This window comes from Electrona antarctica, assembly GCF_951216825.1.
Source record: "Electrona antarctica genome assembly, chromosome: 9".
NCBI lineage: Eukaryota > Metazoa > Chordata > Actinopteri > Myctophiformes > Myctophidae > Electrona > Electrona antarctica.
Genome location: NC_136790.1, coordinates 57,190,946 through 57,209,355, shown reverse-complemented (window position 1 = coordinate 57,209,355; position 18,410 = coordinate 57,190,946). Strand labels below are relative to the sequence as shown.

General features: G+C 42.5%; 1 protein-coding gene across 1 annotated transcript in view; it reads right to left on the bottom strand.

Annotated features, from left to right (window-relative positions):
- Positions 1 to 18,410, bottom strand: part of LOC306929200 (CD276 antigen homolog) — a 31,597-nt gene that overhangs the window by 11,542 nt on the left and 1,645 nt on the right. The window lies entirely within an intron of this gene.

Genomic DNA, 18,410 nt, shown 5'->3' with positions numbered 1-18,410 from the left:
GCGTCATGTCCAGGGGGTGTACTTGTACATCAAGCTGCCTCATGCTACAGAAACAGGAGATGGGCTCCTGCCCCTATGGGCCTCATGGCTCAGCAAGGCTACTTACTGACGCACACACGCACACCCGTACAGACACACACTCCTCTCTCTCTCTCGCTCTAATTAATTAGTCTCATGTCCAGCAGCTGCGCACAGTTTCTGCCGGCGGATCCTGCCGGGAGCTGCCTATGCCATAGAAAGCATAGGTGAGTTCCAGGCTACTTTCAAAATGACCATGCAGCGTCACAAGGTCTACCCACCCTAAAATATATGATATCGATGCTGATGTTACATCAGACAAACACACTTGGAATGGGAAATGGACGGCGGAAATGGAATTGGTACCTTTTTGTTAAAATTGCCTAACTTTGTAACGCTACCGACGTTTGTGCGCAGCAACACTCTTGAACACAAAGTCTTGCATTGTGGGTTTGAGCGGACAGGTCCTATTTGATGTCAATCAATGAAGTCACTATAATCCAAGTGGCAGATACCTCTTTTCTATTTTAATTATATATAATTATATTTAATTATATATATTTTTAGGTGCATGTCATGTGCCCGCAAAGCCTTTGTAATCTAAAGGTAGATCTCCTTCTACCTTCTGGGCAGCTGAGAGGCTAACAGACAGAGCGTGACTGTCACCACTCCCTTATTAGGACTGTGAATACACTGCATTCATTGCACGCACACGCACACACACACACACACACACACACACACACACACACACACACACACACACACACACACACACACACACACACACACACACACACTAAACTCCATTCATTCCAACAAACACTATAGACATTATACTGCATGTGGAACCTCATGTTACAGCATCCCAAGCCCTGCCTGTGTTCAAATCAGCCTCACAGTGGCCGCATAGGAGGCCTTAGCTTCGACAATACGCCTGTATCAACAGAACAATGATATCATAGTATATATGGGGGCCTCATTGTCTCCACTAGGCCGAAGGCATGCGGAGAGAGTATGTTTTGCACTCCGTCCGTGTGTGCGTCCGTCCTTCCTTCCGTCCGTCCGTCCGTCCGTCCGTCCGTCCGTCCGTCACCAGCTAATCTCCGCCACCGTTGGCCCGATCCATGCCAAACTTTGCATACACACTCCCTGGATGCCAACGACGAACCTCTGCCCCAAATATTCTTCAACGGCCTGTTATAGCACCACCATGAGGCCGATTTAGGCAAAACACATTTCTGTAGATTACTCGTAAACATTTTATCCATGCATCGCAATTCGGTATACACTATCTCCATAGTCATGTGATCAACACGGATCTGCACCATTTCCCATCTTCCATCCTGATTGGCTAACATTGGCTTCCAAAGCTCACATGATTGGTCCGTTTCGAACAAAATGCCACAAATCACAAACACAGTGTGCAATTTCCGTGAAATTATACACGCACATTTCCACTAGGCCGAGGACGACATGCCACTAATTTTTTTCCAAATCAGCCTCATGGTGGCGCTATAACAGGCCAATTCCTATTTTTCGCTATAACTGCATCGATCTGTATACAACTTATGTATGCACACTCCCTACATTGTCCCTGCATCCCTCCACATCTGCCGTTATAGCGCCACCATGAGGCCGATTTCTGCAAAACACATTGCTTATGTTAGTCGCACAGATTTCATCCAAATCGGTACACATGAGATGTCCTGCTCTGCTGCTCATCCAGAATTCTATCCTCAGAGATGCTATGAGTGATCTGGCTCTGCATTTCCTCAACAAAATGAAGAAAATTGTTGCAAAAAACAAACAAACAAAAAAACATGTTTATATTACTCGTAAACATTTGCCACACAGTCCTATCCTCCTGGTGGAGACCTGTGCCCAGAAGGGCACTTTTTCTAGTTTGGTCATGAAACAGGCCTCCAGAATCCTAAGGCCCCCCGCGGATATTGTCTGGCTTACTAGATAGCCAGGCTATGTTCAAATGGCCTCCTAAGTGCTTGTCCTACAAACTCTGAACAAACATGTCTTCAAAGATTGCTGGACGACCACGTCAGGAGGCTAAATGCATCTAGGTATGATAACAACCACTTGTATGATAACATCCTCCTAAAGGTTGGCGAGGAATACCACCTCAAACGGATACCGGAGAAATCGCCGGTTTACCAACTCACCGCAGCAAGAAGTGGAGAGAAACAAGTTTCAGTGTCTTCATCGTTATGCTAACATGCTGTCTTCATCGTTATGCTAACATGCTGTCTTCATCGTTATGCTAACATGCTGTCTTCATCGTTATGCTAACATGCTGTCTTCATCGTTATGCTAACATGCTGTCTTCATCGTTATGCTAACATGCTGTCTTCATCGTTATGCTAACATGCTGTCTTTATGTCAACCCCACAGATGTTATACTTCATTTCCAAAGTTATCAAACTATTTTGTGCAATTAAATGGTCAGGTACATGATGATTCAAAGGTGAGTATATGAATACCCATGATAAGTAGGCCTACCAATTCAGGATATTGTTTACTAATGTCTCTCTCTCTCCCTCTCCTCTCCTCTCCTCTCCTCTCCTCTCCTCTCCTCTCCCTCTCCCTCCCTCCCCCTTTTTGAAACTAGCTCCTCGCCACTCGCCCTACACACTTCCACTTGGTTTGAGCATAGATATATACATCATAGTGACGGCACTGGATGGGAGGGGAATCCCAGTGCCATCTCTATTATTTATATATCTATGCTCAAACCAAGTGGAAGTGTGTAGGGCGAGTGGCGAGGAGCTAGTTTCAAAAAGCCATGTGTTGTATGGAGAGTATAGGTTGCTGCCTTCAGGAAGGAGATATGGTGTTGTATGGAGAGTAGAGGTTGCTGCCTTCAGGAAGGAGATATGGTGAGAGATATGGTATCTCAGCATACAATAAGGTCAGACTGAAGGTCTTTTGTCCACCAGTCAACTTTTAGGCTTAATCAGGAGTTGTAGCAGCCATGGGGTTATCTAAGTGGTGCACATTGTCTTCATATGTTTATGTATGCAATATTGTTTTGTTCTTTGTACTGTCAAATGTCCCACTGAGCAATAGACGTCTATTAGACGTATTTTATCGCATTTTATCAAATGCGATAACAAACGGCTACAAATGACGGTAAAGACGGTCTATATATAGACGTTTAAACAACCGCTAATCAACGTCTAATCTCAGAATAGACGTCTAAAAAAACCCGTTAATTTTTAGCCGTTTATCACATTTTTAGACGGCCCTTTAGACGAATATTAGCCGTCTATTAGACAAAAGAATGCTCAGTGGGGTGTATGTGTTTCTGCATACATGGATGCTGAGTCGCATTTCAGTGTGAACTGACAATATAGTATTCTATATATATCATATCAAATGACGTCTGAAAACTGGTGTTCGAACATGCCGACTAAAGGTGGACTTGGATGGTCAGAGCGGCGAGATTACATACAAACGCAAAGACGAGAATTGCGTGAACGGGCGTGGCGCGACCTGGCGCGATGTGGAGCGACCTGGCGCGATGTGGAGCGACCTGGAGCGACCTGGCACGACCTGACGCGACCTGGCGCGGTTGCAAACGGGACGGGCCGAGGCGAATATATATATTTAGGTCTGAACGCAGCTTAAGAGTTGCTGTTTCCACTGCATTCTGTCTGTATGTTGCTCTGTTCATTATGTATTGTTTATTGTCCCGTTCTCTCAGGTCCAGCGGGAAAACCTGGGGGCGACATGAAGGGCCTTCTCTGTGGCCGGCCGCACCCTCTGGAATGCTCTCTCCAAACACAGAGACCCCCCCTCACTTCCGACCTTCAAAACCGCACTGAAACCCCACCCGTTTAGACTAGCATTCCCAAGCTGACTTTTGAACTTGCTATGGTACACATGTTCTGTTTTATTGCTTTTAATCATTATCTTTTACTTGATTTTTTCCCTCTAATAAAGTTGACCTTTTAGATGTTCCCTCCCCTGGCCCCAACACTTTGAGTACTCATGAAAAGCACTATATAAATCATTATCACTATATAAATCCCATATAATATTATTATTATTTGTATGTATTTTGCGTACGGAGCGTACATCACTTTGGTTCAACACTGTCTTTAATGTGCTTTTACTGCTTTATAAATAAAGTGGATTGGTCACTTTCATTTTAGAGCATTGCAGAGAGGGAGGGGAGGTGTGTGTGTCGTGTGTGTGTGTGTGTGTGTGTGTGTGGACCCCCATTTAATGGCGTTTCTATCTCTGGGACCCCCAATTTATATTGTAAAAACAATGTTAGTTTAACTCCGAGTGTACACTCTCAGAGTTACAGACCCATAAGGGTCCATTTGGTTCCTATAACTATCATTTAGCTGGGGACCCCCTGGAACTCCCTCAAGGACCTCTAGGGGTCCCCGGACCCCACATTGGGAATCTCTGCTATATATTTATTAGATAGGCTATAATATCTATATTGTAGCTATTTTATTTTATTATCTATATAATAATAATATATACTGGGGGCCTCGGGTTCACCAGTATATGCTGCTCAACCTGCTCTGACCCGCGAGCCGGCCGGTGTTTATATAGCGGTTGTTCAGACGTGCAGGTGTGCGTGGTTACCTGACGAGTAGGCGGCGGCATTAGTTTCAACTGGCCGAGTAGGAGCTTGGGCAGGTACGCGAATATCTGCTACGATTCCTAGAGTGGCTCTCTGTACTCGGCGTGCCGGTCTGAGTGGTGCGCTACTGGTTGCCATGGCAACGTATGCCTGTGTATGCCGGTGGTTGTCGCCGGAGACGCCACAATATAAACTATACTATACTATAAAGTGCTATGACTACATACAATGCAATTCTAGTGCTGTCTTGCCTGTCTACGTAACATGCTATAAGTCTGTATAAAATGCTATCTAAGTCTACATAAGGTGCTATCTAAGGGGCTAGGGTAAGTGCTACGGGTGATGTTGGGTGATGTTCTTACCTGACAATTAGTTAATTTTGGTTAAAAAGGAAAAAAAACCCTGCACAGGCCTGTATCGGTATCGGAATATCAGATATTGGCAAAACAGTCAATACCTGCCGGGCATCTAGCCTACATGTACAAGAAATATTCACCATTCACTATTAGGAGCAGACACACACGCACTTATATACGAGCACATTCCCTAAAACTGATGACTTCACTCAACCAGTGAGTCAATGGAACACTTTCCCTAGTTAAAGTTATTGAGTCAGTGGAATTTCTTCACCTCCAAAAACACTGACACATCGTCATAGGTCACTGTAGGTTATTTAGTGTGTCAACTAGTCGTCACTGTAGGTTATTTAGTGTGTCAACTAGTCTTCACTTTCCTACAGTTGGAGGCCATCGATATTGTCCTTTTCTTTTTGCTGAGGTTTGCGTGATCTGCGCAAAAGGACAGTTAACCCATTTTGGGCGGGAACCCCTTTTGGTGTTTTAAACATTACAATTACATTACAACAATTTAGCTATTGAAAAATAGCAGATCTACAAGCTCATAGCGCGCCACCGAGTGGCGCGCTACGAGCTTGTAGGTCTGCTATTTTTCAAAAATCGTGAAAATATTTATTTCAGAAAACTGGAGGATTTAGAAGAATTTTTTAAAATGTTGAGGTCAGGCCTAAATGGGTCAAATGATAAGGGACAATATCGGTGGCACCCAACTGTACCTCACTGAATGCATATAGTCAGGGTTGGACCACATGCACTACCTTCACGGAAGACGGAACCAGTGTTGATTTCGTCGACTAAAACTAAGACGAAAATTGTCCGTCGACTACCTTTTTCCACTGACGAAAACTACATGGAAACTAAATGAAAACTAACCCACGATGTGACTAAAACTAAGACTAGATATACTGACAATTTCGTCAACAAATACAAACTAGACTAAAATGTTAGGAAGGGACTAGTGGACAAGAGATCCAGTATATGTCATTGTCTCCACCAGGCCGAAGGCAAGGGGAGAGAGTATGTTTTGCACTCCGTCCGTGTGTCCGTGTGTCCGTCCGTCCTTCCGTCTGTGAACAGCTAATCTCCGGCACCGTTAACCCGGTCGATGCCAAATTTTGTACACACACTGCCTGGATGCCAACGATGAAACTCTGCCCCAAAATTTCCAGAACGGCCTGTTATAGCGCCACCAGGAGGCCGCTTTGTGCAAAACAAGTTTTTGGACAGTACACCTACAGATTTTGTCCAAACATCACGCAAATTGGTACACAGTCTCTCTAGAGCCATTCAACGAAAAGGGTCTTTCATATTTCTCAGACGCCATCCTGATTGGCTAAGATTGGCTTCCAAAGTTCCCAGGAGTGCTCAGTTTCAAACAAAATGCTGCAAATCATGAACACATCGTGTGATTTCCGTGAAATTGTGCACGCACATTCCCACTAGGCCGAGGAAGAAATGCCACATGAACAACACTCAGCCTCATGGTGGCGCTATAACTGGCCGAAAAGTGTTTTTACCTCTAACTGCACAGATCTGTGGATAACTGTGTATGCACACTCCCTAGAAGCCAAGGAAAAACCTTTGCCTGGAATTTTTCACATCTGCTCTTTATAGCGCCACCAGGATGCCGACATATGTAAAACACATTTTCTAATATTACTCCTTCAGATTTGATCCAAATTTCACGCAAATCGGTACACATGCTCTCCATAGTCATGTGATCAAGACGGGTTTGTTTGATTTCTCATAATCCACCCTCATTGGCCACGATTGGCTTCTAAACTTTTCAGGAGTAGCCCGCTTTGTACCCATTTTGTACAAATCGCCACAACTACTCAACACAGCGTCCGATTGTGGTGAAACTGTGCATGCATATTCCCACTAGGCTTTGGAAGAAATGCCACTTGACAGTTTTCAAATCAGCCTCATGGTGGCGCTACAACAGGCCAAGCCGCGTCACGACACACACACACACACACACACACACACACACACACACACACACACACACACACACACACACACACACACACACACACACACACACACACACACACACACACACACACACACACACACACACACACACACACACACACACACACACACACACACACACACACACACACAGCTTGTAGATCAAGTGTAGAATGAGCCAGTACAACGTTATCAAGGCCCACCAGAATACATTTCAGTCGACTGAATCAACTGTAGATTTAGTCGACTAAAATCTCATGACATTTAGTCGACTAAAACTAAGACCAACACTAAAACATTCCAGTTGACTAAAATGTCACTAAAACTAAATTAAGTTTCACTCCAAAGACTATGACTAAAACAAGAAATTTGCTGCCAAAAACAACACTAGTTTGTTTAGTGTGCCATGTGTGAACTATAGTCATCACTTCCCTACATCACTGAATGCATATAGGGGCGCGTTCGGAAATAGCGCACTGAGCGCACTGTGCAATGCAAACTAATAGGCGCATTTCCGAACCACATGCACTAATGTAGTGTATTGCCATTATTTGTCATATATTGAGTGTCCAGGAAGCACTTTTTACCCTGTTGCATAAATGATTGGAGAGGCCAGGCATGTCCTTATTTCTGTATCATTTTATTAAGGACAAAGCTTAGTTACCAAATTCATGATCAGTCCATTCCAGAGCCATCCTAGAGCAGTCCCCTCATAGCTGTCCCCGACCTCATCTGGAACCTGGCTACAGATCTCACTCTGACTGACTGGATTCTCGACTGACCTCTCTGACTGGATTCTGTGGATTCTCACTGGATTCTCTGGATCTCCGCACATTTGAGACCCTCTTTATAATTCTCCCCAAATAGTGCATGTAGGGTGTGCACCCCAACGCCCTTGTATGTGTGTACGCATGTGCATGTGCGTCCCCAGACCACCGCATACTAAGTAGATGGTCACTTCTATAGATTATTAACACAATGGTATCCACGGTTCAATACAATAGCCTTTACAATTTCATAGCAGACCTTTTCAACTGATCACATAGGCCCTCCTTGGAATGTGTCTGTGGGCCAGCTAATATCAAGCCTCTCAGAGCTCACATGCAGAAACTCAGTCAGTGCAGGTTTGTCCTGCATAAACAGTATATGACATTATACAACATTATATGGATATTTCATCGTAATGTGGCTCTGTAATATACGACATAGTCCTCCCTTGACACATGAGACAACATGTGTCACAAACTTATAGGAAGGAGCCACATTAGAATCCCCCCTCTGGCCGATACATGACTTACTTACTGGAACATCAGCAATTCAAAGAAATCACACAATTACAATAGAATCCAAAAATACCCTCAACAGTTTCCAGCATTCAAATTACATAAAACCATCACCAGTGATCTTCATTACATTTACATCCTCATCATCAGTATGCTTGACTCTCTCTGTGTTTACTTCATTACATTTCATTTCATCTCATTTCATCTCATTTCATTTCATTTCATTTTAACACAAAAACACAGTAAAAATCGTTTACACCCCAATAACTTCTCTGTAGTATAATCCCTATCACTTTCAACAATCACATAACTCAAACATGAATAATGGCATAAATGATTAGTACACATATCTGACACTTAACACAATACATTGTCGCTTCTCCAACCCCTTTTGCTTTTACTCAAAAGCACTCCAATTATAGATCAATGTGTGTTATAACCTTTCAATCGTGACATCTAAAACACCTAGCTTCAGTTAATGTCATGACTAAATTATAGCTATAATCATCCAATACTATTGACCCTCAAAAGTTTAGTTCTCCTTTAGGACATGCAGAAATTATCCATACATTATTTCAACCCTCCATATTTCCAAGGCCGGGGAAAAACATCAGATAACATCAGATACAACCCCACTATTTTCAACCCAATGAACGATAACGGTACAAATCACATCTGAGTATCAGCATTAATCCCTCACAACATGCAGCTGATTCACAGATCAACTTCCAACACATATACGTAAAAAAACAGAGTAATCTACATAACAATAGATAATTCCACAGTCTTGGCCAAATACCTTCATTGACTTTTCCCCCTTCACAAATTTAGTTGAATAACAATACGCCCTTTATCTAATCTTAGGACGGATTACACTTAAGCGTACGGCAGGATCACTACCTCTCGTCTAACAAAGAGACATCTACTAATATTATTCCGGTACACATTATTATTCATTTTCCCAAATCTAGGCATATTCATCCCCATCAAGTCAATTTCTCTAATTCAAATACCCTACGACAAAACCATCAACATACATGCCTATTATATGTTGAATTAGACAAACACAGACACACATTTGAAATCAGATGTAACGATATTCATCTGATATAAAGATTCTTCTGTAATGTTGCCCCTCTCGTTATCTCACGTCGACTGTTCCTTCAGCCAGCATGGCCAAATGAGGCTGTCCATGCCAACAGGTTATATGCATGATGCAGTGTCCTGATGCACCGCACAGTTGTTGTCGAGCTGTCCTCTCTCCCAAACTGAACTGACTTCTCCATCTCCCCCCTTGCAGTCATGACAAAATGACTGAAAATGAGAAGTTAACGCTGAGGCACACAAAGCCACTGCAACTCTTCACAGTGTAGGCCACTGCAAGGCAGAAACTCATGATGTAAAGTGACGCGCTGCTGGGAGCCTGTAGATCTGTTGAATTGAGCCGAGCCTCCTCCTCCCGGTGTCCGTGGCCGATGAATGCCTCCCTTTGAACACTGAATCGCCGAGCCGAGCAGAGTAGAATGGACCCCCCTCACGATCGCTGCTGAAGAGGTGACGCTGGTGGTGCTCGCTGACCCCTGACTGCAGCCCCTCTCTCCGGCCGTCTGCTGCCGTGGTGATGAAAACCATGGTGATGACGACACACACCACTGCCGAAAGCCGCTGGTTGACTGTAGCCGCAGCAGAGACGATGACGGTCCCCGCCGAGCAGACTGAACTAAATTTAAATCCTTAATTCCAATAATCTGAATCCCTACAAATTGTCATGGCACTCCAATCACCTAAACAACAAGTCCAAGCACTCCCAGACACACTCCGTGACAAAACAAAGTTCTTTCCCTCAATCCGTCCCAGAGGAGCAGAGACAATTCCGCCCCCCCGAGCGCGAACAATGAGGCCATGATCTAGCTCGCCATTATTTGTAGTGTATTGCCATTATTTGTCATATATTGAGTGTCCAGGAAGCACTTTTTACCCTGTTGCATAAATGATTGGAGAGGCCAGGCATGTCCTTATTTCTGTATCATTTTATTAAGGACAAAGCTTAGTTACCAAATTCATGATCAGTCCATTCCAGAGCCATCCTAGAGCAGTCCCCTCATAGCTGTCCCCGACCTCATCTGGAACCTGGCTACAGATCTCACTCTGACTGACTGGATTCTCGACTGACCTCTCTGACTGGATTCTGTGGATTCTCACTGGATTCTCTGGATCTCCGCACATTTGAGACCCTCTTTATAATTCTCCCCAAATAGTGCATGTAGGGTGTGCACCCCAACGCCCTTGTATGTGTGTACGCATGTGCATGTGCGTCCCCAGACCACCGCATACTAAGTAGATGGTCACTTCTATAGATTATTAACACAATGGTATCCACGGTTCAATACAATAGCCTTTACAATTTCATAGCAGACCTTTTCAACTGATCACATAGGCCCTCCTTGGAATGTGTCTGTGGGCCAGCTAATATCAAGCCTCTCAGAGCTCACATGCAGAAACTCAGTCAGTGCAGGTTTGTCCTGCATAAACAGTATATGACATTATACAACATTATATGGATATTTCATCGTAATGTGGCTCTTCACGGAACACCAGTTGAAAACGCTGGTGTAGAAGAAATAGGAAGAATAAAATAAATGTGTCAACCCCCCCTCCCCCCACCCAATGCTGACTCCATGTCATGCCAGCTTATAGAAGGCCTGAGTCAGCAGGCTTTCTAATCTTTTCCAATTAGTGCTGGAAACAGGCTACTCAATGGAGCGTCGCAGTCCCGCCCCCTCGAGAGACCCGGAAAAGAAAACCCCCGTTCATTTTCCTCATAGACTTTTCAGAGACAAAGCCAACTCTTGTCGTGACAACCAAATCATGAAAACAAACACAATGTTTTGGGCCAAACAAAAACCGGCAGGTTACAACACTTTTTTTTGTTGTTTTTCTTCTTTGTAATTATTTGTTTGGTCATGATTTGTTGTCATGATTTGTCACGACTCGAGTTGGCTTCGTACGACGCTTAAAAGGTCTTTAAATAAATACTTTTTGAAATGTCTATGAGGGAAAAATGTCCTGGCGTCGTCATGAAAGGGGGGGGGGGGGGGGGGGACTGCGACGCTCTATAGAATAGAGCCGCGGCCGTTTTTGGCCGTGCACCCCATAGATATATATAAACACTAGATGGCTCAAGGCGGAGTTTCTGACGTCGTTCACCCGGCAGCCATCTTACTTCGGGGCTACAGTACAGTATGTTCAATGGCAGCTCAAACAGAAACAGTCATAACTCACTCAAATCTTGACGGATTTACAAACGGGTTGGTTTATTACAAACGTTGTCAACGTGGCTATGATTCAGGACGCTTATCTGCTTAATTTATGTTTTTTATATGAACGTCGTATAAAAGCATATAAGTATGCGGACGTCTCTGACGTTTATAACAAACCAAACCGTTTGAAAATCGGTTGAAAATTGAGCAAGTTATGGTCATTTAAGAGTACATGCCCCATAGACACAATGTTATGTGTCCCGAGGTAAGATGGCCGCCACGTAACGACGTCGCTCTCCATTGGCCAACAGCGCGGGTGAGCTATCTAGTGTTTATATATATCTATGGTGCACCCCCTGTTACCTCCTGACCTAGCTGACGCACCTCCCAACACTAAGTCTCGTTGCATTAGGCCGAAAATTATACATTTTTTAATATGATTATGGAAAATAATTCACAGAATGTCAGTGCACTGAGAGACATGCAGCTGCTGTATCCTCCCACAGCTGCATCTATCTATACAACAGTGTTTTACCAGATTTTGCCGTTTGTGCTAAATAACACCATAAACCTGCCATTACCCTTTTCATGTCACGCACCCCTTAGACCAGGGGTTCTCAAACTTTTTGGCTGGGGACCCCCTCTGGGGACCCCCTCTCTGGGGACCCCCTCTGGGGACCCCCTCTCTGGGGACCCCCAGAAATGCTTTGGCCATGTCTCACAACCCCCGCCCCCCTCCTCACCTCCAATACAAACTGACTGCAAAAACAACCTTAATAATAGAGAAAATAAATACATCATAAATGAATACTGAAACCAGAACCATAATCATTAAGTTTGTGCATGCACCAAGTACTATGCACCAAAATATTTTGGCGACCCCCTGAGGGGTCGCGACCCACGGGTTGAGAACCCCTGCCATAGCGGGCATGCGCGCACCACAAGGGGTGCGCGCACCACAGTTTAAGAACCCCTGGAATAGAGGATATGTGCATGCAGTGAGTGGGAAATTGAGTACGTGCATACAGTGAGTGGGAAATTGAGTACATGCATACAGTGAGTGGGAAATTGAGTACGTGCATACAGTGAGTGGGAAATTGAGTACATGCATACAGTGAGTGGGAAATTGAGTACATGCATGCAGTGAGTGGGAAATTGAGTACATGCATACAGTGAGTGGGAAATTGAGTACGTGCATACAGTGAGTGGGAAATTGAGTACATGCATACAGTGAGTGGGAAATTGAGTACGTGCATAGAGTGAGTGGGAAATTGAGTACATGCATACAGTGAGTGGGAAATTGAGTACATGCATACAGTGAGTGGGAAATTGAGTACGTGCATACAGTGAGTGGGAAATTGAGTGGCAAAGTATCAATACTGCAAATATAGAATCGTTCTGTTACACGTAAAAGTCCTGAATTCTAAAATGTACTTGAGTAAAAGAACAAAAAAGGTATTGTTGGTATCAAAATATACTTTAAAAGTACAAAAGTATCCATAGTGCAGAATGTCTCGTTTCACAACGTATCACATTATTAAACTAACATGCATTAACTTAAAGGGTTAGTTCACATTTTTGGAACTAAACTATAATGACATATAGGCTACTTGTCATTAATATAGTTGTTGCAAAGGTATCAATTGATTGCCTGTGTCCCGTGGTGGGAGTTCTGGTGGGGGTGCTATCAAATGTCTTCTAAATCCTGACTGTTTTCTTGAAAAAGCTATGTTTTTCTATATCAGTCGTTCTCAAACACTTTCATGTCACTTTTCACGATTCTTCAAAAATAGCAGACCTATACAAGATCGTAGCGCGCCACTCGGTGCCGCGCTACGAGCTTGTAGATCTGCTATTTTTCAATAGCTAAATTATAACAATGTTTAAAACACGGCCTCAGCGGTCCAGGCACCGTGGCTGGTAATCCAGTCTGGCAGTGTGCCGCGGGTTCGACTCCCGATCCCGACGGCCTTCACTGCATGTCATCCCCCCCATCTCTCTCCCCATTTCCTGTCAGCCTACTGTCTGTCCCTCCATAAAAAATATAAAATAAAGGCGAAAGCCACAAAAAAAACATTAAAAAAACAAACAAAAAAAACACCAAAAGGGGTTCCCGCCCAGAATGGGTTAATATAATTCATATACTATAGTAGAGTTCTGGTGGGGGTCTGGAGTGGGGGGGGGGGGGGGTCACACATTACAAATAAATAATCCACAAAACTAGCGTAATTTGTATTGTTGACCTATTTCTACCATATAGAGCAAAGTTCGTTCATCTTTGACCCCTCCGTCACATATTATGGGACCGACAGAGAAATCAAATTTACCCAGAGATAAAATGTAATATCATACATGTTGGTGATTTACCAATGGATAAAACCAGGGGAATAATTTAGTAAAGAAATTGTCTTAAGTATTATTCTAGTCATTCTTTTTTCCCCCCTTTTTTCTAAAATGGTGGCTGTGAGTCAAATTAATCACATTTCCAGAGTTGAGCCAGTTTCCCTAAATATGAATCACTAGTCGTCTCATGTTTATTATGTCTATGCTACTCAGATTATGCTGAATAATCTTTAATTAGAAATTGAAATTTTTAATTTTGAGTGGCTCTGAGCCACTCTGCTACATGTACACATACTCATTTAAGAGTTAAGTTTGCTCTGTTCTGAATAACAAACTTTATTTGATTGGCTTTTATATTGTATCAATAATACATACACACATACATAAATAAGACTATTTGCTATAAAGGGAAAAGTGTTATTAGATTTAAATGATGTTGGATATAAGTGAATATAGGCTACAATAACTCAGCGGTGCCCAAAAGCGATCTAGCAGTAGATCACAAAGGCTGTGCAGGTAGATCACATGACATGGTAGATCACATGGTAGATCACATGACAACATGCTCCTAAAGAATATTTCAATTAAATATATAAAAGACAATTATTGGCATCTGCCACTTGAATTAAAGGTGACTTGATTGATTAATTGACATCAAAAAGCACCTGTCAGCTCAAATCCACAATGCAACATTTTGTTTTCAGTGTTGCTGTGCACAAACATGGGTAGCATTAAAAACCCTACCTATTCCATTTCTCCAGCTCTATTTCCCATTCCAAGTGCATTTGTCTTATATGTAATGCCAGCGCCGCTATAGAGAGTATGCGCATGCTTAAAGTGAATGGAACATCGAGTGGCAAATAGAGTGTCAAAGCAACAGGCAAAGTGAGTTTAACATTGTTTAATGTTGTTTAATGCAATCAGATAGGACTTTTCTGTTTGGATGTATGGGCTGTCAAGGCCAGAAAGTAGGTTTTTGCCACTCAGTAGGCATTCCTGCATAACTTCCTTGTTTGATGATGATATCACGCGCATACCCTCTATTCTAAAGCCCCCTCGGGTACCTATTTGAACTATTTTCAGGGGGGGTAGATCTTGTTGAGCCAGTAATTTTGAAAGTAGCTCTCAAGTCAAAAAAGTGTGGGCACCCCTGGGCTACATACTCTGTTTGAACTAGAAACATTAACATCTCACGTGGGTGTTAAGTTACCCCTTGCCTGGGGGCAACATCCCTGTTTTTACAGGCAGGTGTTGAATTCCACCTGCTGCGTTTACCGACAGACCCCCTTTGTATATTTAAAAATGTAAACTTTGGAATACAATAAATCATTGTCATCATTGTTGATGATAACAATCTAATATAGGTATGGTTTTTATGGTTTTATACGTTCCAATGTTGGAGCTCTGGCTCATGGACTAAGAACCAAAAATAACTGAACCGGTTCCCATTGGGAACCAACCGGTGGAAAAGGGGCCACAGTGTGATAGAGAAAAATCCCACAATGATTTATTATTTTAAAGAATATAGGCCCGAATTAAGCAGGTGAAATCTAATTACATATCATATTATTATCGTTTTTAAGACGTGGAGGCGTGGGCAATGTCATATTACAATTATGGGCCTGGTAAGAAGCGCTTTCGACACCCCGTGGTGTGAGCAAAACGGCCTTGAATTAGTCATGGGAGTGTTTAAGGGAGTTTTGAGGCTTACCCAATGAACATGTCCGTACTATTCTCTTTACGAGTCAGCTGATGTCCTCATACGGAATGCGCCCTTTTCGGCAAGTGGTATTACATTTCTGCAGATTGGCACCATAGACATGACATGACTTTGTCACATTTGGGTTAATTATTCCTATTGCACTGCATGCTGTCACCTTTATGCCACAAGCTGTCACAGCCATGATGTGCATAGCTTGTAAGTTGTAGGCCTATGTCTCTATTTTGTTAAGTAACTTGCCGTGTTAATTGGAAAGTAATTACAGCGGCGCATATATCATCACTTCATTTGTTTCTGTTCCAAGCATGAAAAACAGCTGTAAAAATCTTTATTCTAGTTCATTTGATTCATAAATGACTAACTAAGCCTTTGAAATGGCACCTACATATACCTTTCAGATCGGAATGGAACTGCGAGTAGATACGCAGCATTGGCTGGCAAATTGGCAATTCATGCGTAATGTTCCCAGAATCGTCTAACCCCCGAACATACAAGTTTGTTTGATATTGTTTAATTCGATAAAAATAGAACCATGTACCATACAGCGAATGAAAGCAAGATTCCTAAGGAATATGGGGATTTTTACATTTTAAAAAACGGTTGAGAAATGAGAGAACCATGAGTGTTTATAATATCAAATATTATAAGAATAATATGAAAGACAAACGGGCTGTGACCATCCCGACAAGGAGGAAATATAGCCTATAGTGCATGCACGTATATGCACTGTTGCACACACGCTCTTTATTTGTTTATATTGAAAAACACCAGTAAAATAACGTTTATTTTATTTTATTTCATTCGAGTCACGACAAAGGAATGAGTTGAAATGCCATACGTGCGCCATGCGTATTGCTGCGGCCCCAATGTTATGGTCTTCGCTCGTAGAATTGTATTGAAGAAGAATTGAGTCGGGTGTGATACAGCGTATGAAAGCAAACTTCCCAATGATTATGGAGATGTTCCCCCTGCAGTCAGAGTTCATAGTTCTAATGAATGAATGTGATGCATTGTGAGCTGGTAGATCTGCTATTTTCAAAAGTAATCTTTGAAAAAAGTGACAATTGTGGAATATTTTTGAAAAATGTTATTGAAACATTTAAAAACACAAATCTGTCATGGGGGTCACTGGCTTAGTTGGGCAAATGCATTCATCTGGGGGTCCTTGACATGGGAATGTCGCTGTGTGAGGATCACTGGTTTAAACAACATTAGGAGAAAAGCCTAAATAAGCACTTTAGAAACAAGAAAAGCAACCACAACTACTTTACAGAAAAAGAAGCCGCTTATAATAAACAGCAAACAGACAGCACCTACGGACGGCTGCAATTCGAAACTGGCCCCTGTAAAATCGGAATCCCTCAAACACGAACGCAAGGACAACACTAGAGACGGTCGCGGCCACACAGCCAACTCAAGGTATGGCCACTGAGCCAACTTGGGGACCCAACGCAGCTCCTCCAAGGAAAACCAACAAATTAACGGAGCTGAACGTGAATCCCCCCCACCGCCCACCCCTTTTTTTCCCCTCACTGTATATGTTTCTTTTCCCTTTTTACCTCCTTTATGATGAATTCCTGTTCTGTCTATAGAAGTGTCTATTTGTACGTCTCTAAATGTTTTGATGATTTGAACATGGTGGACCCTATTGGAAACAAGTGTAATGCTTAATTGGGTCGTCCACTCACAGTTAACAGCCTTTGTATTGAGTTTGTGCTTGAAATGTACTGTAATTCTGCAAACTGTTAATAAATTCTTCAATCAATCAATCAAACATGGCAACACTCCAGAGCCGCTCAAGTGTAAAATCAATGCGTTTTGCATTTAAGAGGTGGTCAGACCCAGGTGGAATCGGTATGCGCTGAGTGTTTTTAGGTCAAGGGGCTTAATAGCAAATAGCCCAAAGCGAAAATAATTAACATATGGACACTCCCCCAATGCTAAAATATTCAGGAACGTGGTATTCCATATGAGTGAGCGTTCACCACGGCTTCCATAATACGAAAAGGCGCAGAGCGAAATCTGTATTACCGCATGGGTTTTTCGACTTGCTTAAATCGGGCTATATGTTTTTTAAATAACACCGATTTGGTCTATTTTTGCAAAGTCATGAATGATGATGGAATCATACGTTCCCTCAGCACGGCTAGATGAAATAGGAAGATGAGTAGCCTACCAAGACAAGATGCCATGTATGGATGTACTTGATGAAAAATATGTTTTATGGAATATTGTTTGGAATATGTTTGCCTACATTGGGTAAAATATACCCGTAACCCGTGTTTATAGATGTGACTATAATTATGTTTATAGTGTTCTAGGGCTAAAGCTAACAGTAATTAGTGTCTCGTCTTACCTCGTTCAGCCCTATATTATAATCCTATATAAATAGATTCCTAGCGTTAATTTATAATGAGATATTATTCCTCAACATCTGTGTAGAAGAAAGAAATCGTGTAAAAAAAATAGCCGATCTACATGCTCACTACGCGTCGCGCTGCGACACGTTGTGAGCTTGTAGATCAGCTATTTTCAGCACGCAACCCAAAAAAAAGTGTCAAATGACTTCTAGTGGATCATGTAAGACTACCGAATACGAGACTGCTCGCCCCTTTACCAACTCTGGAAATCTGAAATGATCTATACAGATTTATTTGATTGCATAGTAGTCGATCTCTATACTCTGTAAAATTTAGAAAGAACAACATGTCACAGAGACGGTGACTGCTTAATTAAGTTAATTTAGGACCTTCTAGCAGTTAATTTAGTTTTATTAATCACATTTATTATTATTTGTTTACAAACATTGGGACTGGGCGCACGGGTGACTGTTTCATG